We start from the raw sequence: 10838 nt of genomic DNA, 5'->3' as shown, positions 1-10838 counted from the left end.
ACGAGAAGCGTGGGCAGCGGGCGGCTGGGAGCCATGGCCATTGCTGGGGGGGGGAACCTGGCCGGCCCAGTGGCTAGGAGCCGCGCAGGGCTTGCTGCCATTACTGCTGCTGGAGGCGGGGGGGGGAGGGAAAAGAGCCCCACAGGGCTCACCGCCTTTGCTGCTCACAGCCACAGTGGCTGGTGGGGGGAGAAACCTTGGAGGGCCGGTGGCTAGACTCAGCCGCAGCCGTTGCTGCTGTCGTCGGGTGGGGGGGAATCCAGGCGAGCCCAACGGACCACCTTCTGGGCTCACCTGCAGCCACTGCAGCATCCTCTGTGCGGAGCTCCTGCTGCTTCAGCAGGTGAGCCACCCGGGAGCTGCGGGGAATATTCCCCCCCCCGTGAGTATTGCAAGTGCCACTTCTTGTTATCCCTATATTACTGGTATGAATAAGAGTGGCTTACCTAAGGTAACATAGTGAGTTCGTTGAAAAGGTGAGATTTGAATGAGGATGTTTCTAATTCATAGCTTGATCTTTCAGACCTGAATTCTATGCCAGTTCACGTTAGCAGTAGAGCAGCAATAGGCAAAGCATTACAGCCTCCTTTAAGAGGCTAAAATCATACCTGATTTGGATTTTGCCACTTACCTTGCATGTCTGCAGTTCAGTAGAAGCTCACAGGTTGAGCACTGCTAAAGGGGAAGGAGAGATAGGTGTCCTTACTGGAGTACATCAAGAGGCAGCAATGAAGGTGCTACAGCCACAACTACTGAATGACTAGTAGAACATTGCACTGACAAGTGATTACTTAGAGTGTGGCATAGTTGCCCAACTTCAAATTCCCACTCTGCCAAGAAACTCATATGGTAGGGTTGTCAGGCCTAGCCTGACAATCAACAGAGACTGGAGGGGTCAGGGACTTGGGGGCTGGCTTTCGGGTGATGGTGTGACATCATTTCTGGGTTAACCCAGAAGTGATACCGGTCTTCTCTAGGAATTGCCGAAAATCCTATGGTTTTACCATAGAGTTTCAGCCAATTCATAGAGAGGTGTGATATCACTTCTGGTTTACCTGGAAGTGATGTCATGCCATTAGACAGTTACCATGTTTTAAATTTTATTTTTCTCTCGCTGCCATCAGTGGAAAATGCCAACTGGGCAGAGGATTCCCAGGAGGGGTGGAGGCTGGCAGCCATACCAAGTAGTCCGATACTGGATAAATTGGTGGAAACCATTATTAAGGAAAGAATTAGTAGGCACATAGATGAACAAAACCTATTGAGGCAGACTCAGCATGGGTTCTGTAAGAGAAGATCTTGTCTCATTAACCTGTTAGAGAGGGTTGGAATCCAAGTCTTATGAGGAAAGGCTGAAAGAGTTGGGTATGTTTAGCCTGGGAAAGAGACGGCTTAGAGGGGCTTATGCTGTTCTGTTTGAAGTACCCAAAAAGTGAATTATTGTCTCTTACTAGTTACCACATTCATTTCCAAATATCAGAAGAGAACACTCAATTAAAAGATGATCTCTCAAAGACTCTTTAGCATTTTAAATTTTAACACCCTCATCATCCAATAGATGAAACAACTCTATGTACAAATTGCTACTACAGGAAGAAATAGGAATTCTGCAGCCAAGAAGCTATTGTTGGTGTGATTGCTAGTCGATGCACAAATACACAGTTTGGGGGATTTTGAGTAAAACTGCAAGGGGGAAAAAAGAATAGTCTTGTTGATACGGTTTAAATTGACCAAATGAAGCATCTAGGCACTTCTCACTATCTCCCATGCTAATTGTGATCTTGAAGGCAACTGCAGCACCACTATAAGAATGGATCCCACGATGGATCCTCAGAAAGTTTCTCCAATCAAAAAATTTAGAGCTGTCTGAAACATAATCCCTCCACAGCCAAGTATGCAAAGTCTAATACTTCTTTTTCCAAAAGCAGTTTATATGTTTAAAAACGTATAGTTCCAACCAAAACTTTAGGAACTGTGACAAGAAATGATTTTTTCTCATGCTGTTTTATTTTGGAGTTCTGAACCCTAGCATGTACAGTTAAGTAAGTTTATGTATTAATTTGCTACTCTGCATCCAGAACCATAGAAATAATGCCAAAATCTGTAAAGACTGAACTATTTTCCCACCCCTCCTCAAGCCAAGCCCTTAAATATACAATTTAATTCTTTTGCCAGTTTTTGCAAATTGACCAAAATACAGTGTTTATTTTTCTTACAAGAATTTATCTTTATTCATCAGGAAGAACCAAACACATAAGGCCTTCATCCTTGGCCTGCTTTAAAGCTCAGAGATGATCACAGTTTGGGGCAAATTACCGCTCTGCCTTATCAAAATAACTTCTGCATTTCTGCTCAATCACACTGCTTCCCCAAGGACTAAACACTTCCTCTACTGTTTGTACTTAAGTAAACAGTAACAAGTGGCCTGTTGTAGTCTGCTCTACCTTTGCTCTCACTGGCCCAATGCAGGGGTGGTAAAAATGATTAACTGTTTCTAAGCCCTGGTGCTTAAGCCCCTCACTCAAGTTTCCAACTCAACCACCACCCAGTTAGCAGTTCAGAAATACTGATCACTTTATCCGCACAGGAGTGCAGCGCTCCCTATCAAAGTGTCAGCATGAAAGAATTACTCACAGCTTAAAAGTATAAATCATCCACAGATAGTATAAATAAATACTTCATATGCTATTTAATACAAACAATTGTTGAAGTGGGTCTTACCATCCCACTCTACCCCACGTTCCTTTATAGCAAGTTTGATATGCTTAAAAGAGCTGGGAAACCTTTCAAAATAATCATTCTGGCCCAGCAGAATAGAAGTATTTTAACTGGGAAATGTCTAAAGTAAAAAATTCATACAAAGCATAATAGCATACTTTTACTACACAATGATCAAGGCTTTAAACATAAATGGTAAGAGACGTATAAACACAACAGAAACAAATTTCAAAGTGGTTCCTCAATATGACAGTAATCTAAATACATCAAGGAAATGTTGCACCAGAGGACATTCCAGTAATGGTAACTTAACTAAAATATAATAAGCCCCAAGGAAATAAATTCTTCAGTAAATCTACAGTACTACTGGTTTTTTTTTAAGTTAGTCTTCTTTAAATAACTACATTCAGATCTCATAATTTATGTTCTCCAATTTAATTTATGCAGTTCTTCCTCTTTCTAAAGATTTCTAGAGTCATCAGATTTTGAACTGCATCTGTTACCCCGTGCTCCCTTTCCCCAGAAGAGCGACACAACCAGCCTAATTTCCTCAAACTAGTAGCGCAGCCGCAGAGGCTCACACAGTCAGTTGCAAGGAATGTTTCAGCTCCCACCACTGAATGCTGCTGAAGGGGGAGGGTAATATGGTGACCCTTACAGGAGAAGGCAGGAAGAGGTGATGAAGGTAACAGGACCACATCAGGACGCATCGTGCAGGTGGCTAGCATAAGCCAAAGCAGCAACATGTGATGACTCCACTTTTGCCTATCCTGCCCTTCTTTCAAAGACTTTAGAATGGCTGACATTGCTCTCTCTTTTTTATAAACTCACAACAACCCTATGAAGTAGAACAGGCTGAGAATGTGAGTGGATCAAGACTACATAAGAACATAAGAGATGCCAATGTTGGATCAGGCCAAAGGCCCATCCGGTCCAACACTCTGTGTCACACAGTGGCCAGAAATACCAGTGCCATCAGGAGGTCCACCAGTGGGGCCAGGACATTAGAAGCCCTCCCACTGTTGACCCCCCCAAGCACCAAGAAGACAAAGCATCACTTGCCCCAGAGCCCCTATCTATACCTTGTGGCTAATAGCCACTGATGGACCTCTGCTCCATATGTTTATCCAATTCCCTTTTGAAGCCGTCCATGCTTGTAGCCACCACCACCTCCTGTGGCAGTGAATTCCATGTGTTAATCACTCTTTGGGTGAAGAAGTACTTCCTTTTATCCGTTCTCACCATCCTGGTTGCCCTCTTCTGGACACGCTCGAGCTTGTCAACATCCTTCCTAAAATGTGGTGCCCAAAACTGGACACAGTACTCCAGGTGAGGCCTGGCCATAGCAGAATAGAGCGGAACTTCTGTTAATGCATCCTAAGATTGCATTAGCTTTCTTCGCAGTCGCATCGCACTGCAGGCTCATGTTTAGCCTGTGATCAACCAGAACACCTAGATCCCTTTCACGTGTGCTGCTGTCAAGCCAAGTCCCTCCCATTCTACATCTGTGCTTTTGATATTTTGTACCTAAGTGTAAGACTTTGCACTTATCTCTACTGAAATTCATTTTATTTGTCTCAGCCCACTGTTCCAGCATATCTAAATAATTTTGAATCCTGACTCTGTCTTCTTCAGAATTAGCAATCCCACCCACCTTTGTGTCATCCGAAAATTTGATAAGCATCCCCTCTATGTCTTCCTCCAGGTCATTTATAAAAACATTGAACAACACCGTGCTCAGGGCTGAGCCCTGTGGCACTCCACTCGAGACTTCCCTCCACGTAGACACAGAGCCATTTACGAGCACTTGTTGGGTACGATTTTTCAACCAATCATGAATCTATCCAGCGGTTGCACCATCCAGCCCACATTTAACCATCTTATCTTCAAGGATAACTGATTATAAAGTACTGGAGATTCTCATTGTCAGAAATAAGTGAAACATTAGCAAAACAAAATACAGTAACATTGAAGCATATTAAATCAGTGATTAATTTTAATAAGATTCCAGGACAATGATTCTGGCCTTAGTGTTTAGTGTTTCCCCCCTAAATAAGCAAAGTTGTCTTGTCTTGTTTTTAGCTCGGTGTTCTTTTCAGCACTTAAAAATTGAGAATTTCTACTTTATATTTACACTTGAACTGGCCTTTTTATGAAGAAGAAAAAGAAGAAGAAGAAGAAGAAGACAAAGACGAAGAAGAAGAAGAAGCAACCACCACTTACTCTTGTTCATGCGCTAAATTAACTTTCATGGTGGAAACAAAACCCATCTCCTAAAAGAGAGTTTAAAACTCTACTTTAAGAAACATCTGCATATCAGCGTCATGGGTATTATCATTACTGTAATCTTGTCAATGTGAATTCCACTCTTCTGTTAGTTGAATACTTTGTACCTCAAAACTCATCTATTGATCCATGTTAGTAGTGTCAGCACAATTTATTAAACCTGTGCTCAGTTTATTGAGAGGAAAAAGTGAACAGTAATTATTGCTTGTAGCTGAGCTTGTCCCACAAGACTTAGGACTGGTTCAGGTGGTCAGAACAATTCACATTTACCAAGCTTTATGTTGTTGTTTATGTCGCATGGATAGGTGCCACATTCTGTTTTATCTGCAAAATTCATGTCACACAACTGGTATAGTCTGAAACATAACATTACGTAGAAGATACCATTGGTGCAATTTTATGTTTTGGCTTGTTTGAGCTGGCTGCTACAGGATTGATTTGCTGTTAGTTGCACTGGAATGTGAATTCACACACTTAAATACTCATATTAAATTTAATACTCATATTCTCTAATGCTAAGTGTAGAATAAATGAACAAAGTTTGAGTACAGGGACACCTCTAAGACCAACAAAGTTTTATTGTCTGGATTTAATCTTGGGGGGACACAATGAAGCAAATAAATACATCAAAATTGGAGGTTGATGTGTAAATGTATCCTTAATTGTGGAGTGCTAAGAGTAATTAACTGAGACCAGTTGTTAAGCTCCATCAGTCTCCTCTGTAGAATAAGTGAGTATTTTTAAGGTGTATGGTAGACAAATATACAAGTGGGGACATGAAACAAAATGTTGTGTCTGTTTTTTTAAAAGCTTGCTTCTCATGTACGATATATTGATGTTCCAAAATGGGGTATGAGTTATGAAGCCAATTGGAAGCAACTTAATATTTTCTTGTAAACTTCCATGTGTAGAACATGCCCTGACTTAGGCTGCCCAGGCTGGTCTGATCTTAAGAACATAAGAACATAAGAGACGCCAATGTTGGATCAGGCCAAAGGCCCATCCAGTCCAACACTCTGTGTCACACAGTGGCCAGAAATACCAGGTGCCATCAGGAAGTCCACCAGTGGGGCCAGGACATTAGAAGCCCTCCCACTGTTTATTTATTTAGTTATTTTTCGCATTTATATCCTGCCCTCCCTGATGGGCTCAGGGCGGCTGTTGACCCCCCCAAGCACCAAGAAGACAGAGCATCACTTGCCCCAGAGCCCCTATCTATACCTTGTGGCTAATAGCCACTGATGGACCTCTGCTCCATATGCTTATCTAATTCCCTTTGGAAGCTGTCCATGCTTCATCCGCAAATTTAGCCACTTCACTGCTTACTCCCAACTCCAAATCATTAATGAACAAGTTAAAAAGCAGTGGACCAAGTACTGATCCCTGTGGTACCCCACTGCTTACACCCCTCCACTGGGAGAACTGCCCATTTATACTCACTCTCTGTTTTCTATTAATTAGCCAGTTTTTGATCCATAAAAGGACTTGTCCTTTTATCCCATGATTTTTGAGCTTGCTTAGGAGCCTTTGATGAGGAACTTTATCAAAAGCTTTCTGGAAGTCAAGGTAAACAATATCTATTGGATCCCCCTTGTCCACATGTTTGTTCACCCCCTCAAAGAACATTAACAGGTTAGTGAGACAAGATCTTCCCTTACAGAACCCATGTTGAGTCTGCCTCAATAGGTTTTGTTCATCTATGTGCCTACTAATTCTTTCCTTAATAATGGTTTCCACCAATTTACCCGGTATCGACGTCAGACTGACAGGCCTGTAATTTCCCGGATCTCCTCTGGAACCCTTTTTAAAGATGGGAGTGACATTAGCTACCTTCCAGTCCTCAGGAATGGAGGCTGATTTTAAGGAGAGATTACATATTTTTGTCAGGAGATCCACAAGTTCACAATTGAGTTCTTTCAGAACTCTTGGATGTATGCCATCTGGGCCTGGTGATTTATCAGTTTTTAAGTTGTTTATCAGTTTTAGGACCTCCTCTCTCGTCACCTCAATCTGACTCAGGTCTTTCAACACCCCTCCCGAACTCAGCGGCTCTGGAGTGGGCAAGCACCTCTCATCTTCCACAGTGAAGACGGAGGCAAAAAATGCATTTAGCTTCTCAGCCATTTCCCTATCATCCTTCAGTACTCCTTTTACCCCTTGGTCATCCAAGGGCCCCACTGCCTCCCTGGCTGGTTTCCTGTTTCTAATGTATTTGAAGAAAGTTTTATTGTTGGTCTTTACATTTTTTGCTATATGCTCCTCATATTCCCTTTTTGCATGCCTGACCACAGACTTGCATTTTATTTGCCATAGCCTGTGTTCTGTTTTATCAGCCTCACTGTGACTAGCTTTCCACCGCTTAAAGGAATCCTTTTTACCTTTTACAGCTTCCATTACTTTGTTTGTTAACCATGTAGGCTTTTTCTTATACCTGTTTGTGCCTTTCCTAACCTGCGGAATATATTTTATTTGAGCTTCTAGAATTGTAGTTTTAAACAGTTTCCAAGCTTCCCCAATGGTTTTGACCCTTTCTACTTTTCCCTTCAGTTTCCTCCCCACATGTCCCCTCATATCAGAAAAATTACCCCTTTTAAAGTTAAAAGTGGTTGTGTGAGTCTTTTTGGCCAATTCCCTATTTGTACAAATGTTGAACTCAACAACATTATGATCACTGTTCCCAAGCGGTGCAATCACTTTTACATCTCTCACCAGGTCTTGAGTGTTACTTAGGACCAAATCAAGGATCGCCTCTCCCCTGGTAGGTTCCATGACCATCTGCTCCATAGCACAGTCATTTAGAGTGTCTAGAAACTCAATCTCTTTCTCTCGACTAGAACACATATTGACCCAATCAATGTGTGGGTAGTTAAAATCACCTATTACGACACAGTGTTTTTGTCTAGCTGCTATCTTTAATTCATTCATCATTTTATAATCCTCCTCTATCTTTTGATCCGGTGGGCGATAACAAACTCCCAGTGTTAAGTTTCCTTTTGGCCCCCCTATTTCAACCCACAGAACTTCAAGAAGCGAATCCAATTCTCTTAGCCTCTCGATCTTTCTGGACTTTATACCCTCTCTGACATACAGAGCCACCCCACCTCCAACCCTTCCCCCCCTATCCTTCCGATATAATATATAACCGGGAATCACCGTATCCCACTGATTTTCCTCATCCCACCAAGTTTCTGAAATACCCACAATGTCTATTTTTCCCTCTGACACCAAGCACTCCAACTCCCCGATTTTACCTCGGACACTTCGAGCATTTGTATAGAAACAGCTGTAATTTCCCATACTGGTTAAGCCTGCCACCTTCCTCTTGCAATCTCGAGACCTTGTCAGGCAGTCCATGTCACTAGCCATGGTCTCAGTGGACAATTTCAATCCACCTCCCTGTAGAAAAGCAACAGGTACCCCCTCATCTCTCTGAGATGAGCCAACCCGAACCAGAGACTTTTCATCTCCTGTCTGCTTTCCCCCAATATTCAGTTTAAAAACTGCTCTGCCACCTTTTTGATTTTAAGCGCCAGCAGCCTGGTTCCTTCTTGGGACAAGTGGAGACCATCTCGCCTGTACAGCTCCCTCTTGTTCCAAAAAGCATCCCAGTGCCTAACAAACCTGAACCCTTCCCCCCTACACCATCGTCTCATCCACGCATTGAGACTCCTGATCTGTGCCTGTCTCTCCGGCCCTGCGCGTGGAACAGGTAGCACTTCTGAGAAGGCTACCTTGGAGGTCCTGGCCTTGAGTTTCCTGCCCAGCAGCCTAAATTTCTCCTCCAGGACCTCACGACTGCATTTCCCCACATCGTTGGTGCCGACATGCACCACGACCACTGGCTCCTCCCCAGCACTATCTACCAGCCTATCTAAAACACGCGTAATGTCCGCTACCTTTGCACCAGGCAGGCAAGTCACCATACGGTCAGTACGCGGGTTCGCCACCCAGCTGTCTACCTGCCTAAGGATCGAATCACCCACTACCAAGAGCCCCCCTCCCACCCTGCCCAGGGATGGTTCCTTGGTGCAAAAGGATAACCGCTCACCAGCTGGGGAAGAGGTCCCTTCTGAGGGCACATTCCCCTTATCCTCAGCACGGTGCCCTGTTTCTCCTTGACCCTCATGCTCCCTGACAGCAGTGGGGCTGCCAGATCAATATCTGCTCTCAAACCCCTAGCCCATAGCACAGTACTACTAGGTTGAAAGAATGAGATTGCTGTTTTGTGCTATTAGTCATTCTTCTGCTGCTTAGGTTTTTATTGTATTTTTACTGCCTTCAGTACCAGTATCCTAAGAGGTGGGGCTGCCAGATCAATATCTGCTCTCAAACCCCTAGCCCATAGCACAGTACTACTAGGTTGAAAGAATGAGATTGCTGTTTTGTGCTATTAGTCATTCTTCTGCTGCTTAGGTTTTTATTGTATTTTTACTGCCTTCAGTACCAGTATCCTAAGAAAAGCAGGGCAGAAACGCATAAATAAATAAATGAAATTGATTCAGAACATTGGGTTGGATTCTACTAGACTGTTCCACTAGTGCCTCACATTCCTCTGAAGCAACTAGTGTTCTACAAACATTTCCATGTTGGAAGAGTTTCTTCCATTGGCACCATAAACTGGTTATAATCCAACCCATTCAGTCTGAAGCATTTTAACAGCACATAGGAGGTTGTCTTATATTTATTTATTTATTTTAGACATTTTTACCCCGCCCTCCCCGCGAGCGGGCTCAGGGCGGCTTACAAGGGGCATAAGCCCATACATATAACCACTAAAACCATAAAATTAAATTAACACATTACGATCGACAATAAAGTGCTTCCATAGACAGAATCTTAAGTTGTTGTAATGGCGGCTTCCAACAACCCATAGTTGGGTATCACAGTCCAATAGATAGTTCGAGCCCGTCCGCTGTTCCCATTGTCCCATAGATCTCGTCTCACTGAATTTCAGGGGCATTCCCAGCTTAGATAGTATCACCACCCTACGTAAAAGCCTGGTGGAAGAGCTCCGTCTTACAGGCCCTGCGGAACTGCATAAGGTCCCGCACGGCCCTGATCTCCTCCGGGAGCTCATTCCACCAGGTAGGGGCCGCCACTGAGAAAGATCTAGCTCTTGTTGCAGCGAACTTTACTTCTCGGGGGCCCGGAACTACTAATCGGTTCTGGGTCCCCGACCGAAGTGCTCTTGGGGGTATGTACGGGGAAAGGCGGTCCCTCAGGTAGGCCGGACCCAGGCCATATAGGGCTTTAAAGGTAAGCACCAGCACTTTAAAGCGGATTCGGTATGCTATACCATTTGTCTACTGTGTTATCTACTCTTCATAACATGTCTTCATGTCTTCAGAGTCTCAAGCAGAGGTATTTTGTATCACCTAACACCTGGTTCTTTTCATGAGTGATGCTGGAGATTAAATCTGGGATCTTTCGCATGCAAAGCAGGTGATCTGCCAATGAGGCATGACTCCTTCCCCCCTCTCTCTCTCTCTCTCTCTCTCTCTCTCTCTCTCTCTCTCTCTCTCTCACACACACACACACACACACAAAATTGAATATAAAATAACTTAAGAAAGCCATTTAATAAATAAGAAATCTTGCTATGAATTTGTTTTATATGAAATATAGAATATATTTGTTTTATATGAAATATAAATTGTTCAAGTTAGATATTTTACCTTGAGACTGGATTGCTTTTATAATTAAGCCATTCTGTATCAAATGTCATCTAAAATCATCTTAAGTAGAGGAATATGATCACGGTCACCATCGTCTCAAGTCAGAGGCCTTCACATAGTTGTTAGAGGCAGAAAGATGATCTACCTACTTCTTACTAA

The 10838-nt window shown here is 43.3% G+C and overlaps 1 protein-coding gene across 1 annotated transcript in view; it reads left to right on the top strand.

Moving 5' to 3' along the window:
- Positions 1-10838, top strand: part of VPS13B (vacuolar protein sorting 13 homolog B (yeast)) — a 512836-nt gene that overhangs the window by 248268 nt on the left and 253730 nt on the right. The window lies entirely within an intron of this gene.

This window comes from Gekko japonicus, unplaced genomic scaffold (genome assembly GCF_001447785.1).
Source record: "Gekko japonicus isolate JY-2015 unplaced genomic scaffold, Gekko_japonicus_V1.1 scaffold232, whole genome shotgun sequence".
Taxonomy (NCBI): domain Eukaryota; kingdom Metazoa; phylum Chordata; class Lepidosauria; order Squamata; family Gekkonidae; genus Gekko; species Gekko japonicus.
This window is presented reverse-complemented; position numbering and strand designations above follow the sequence as displayed.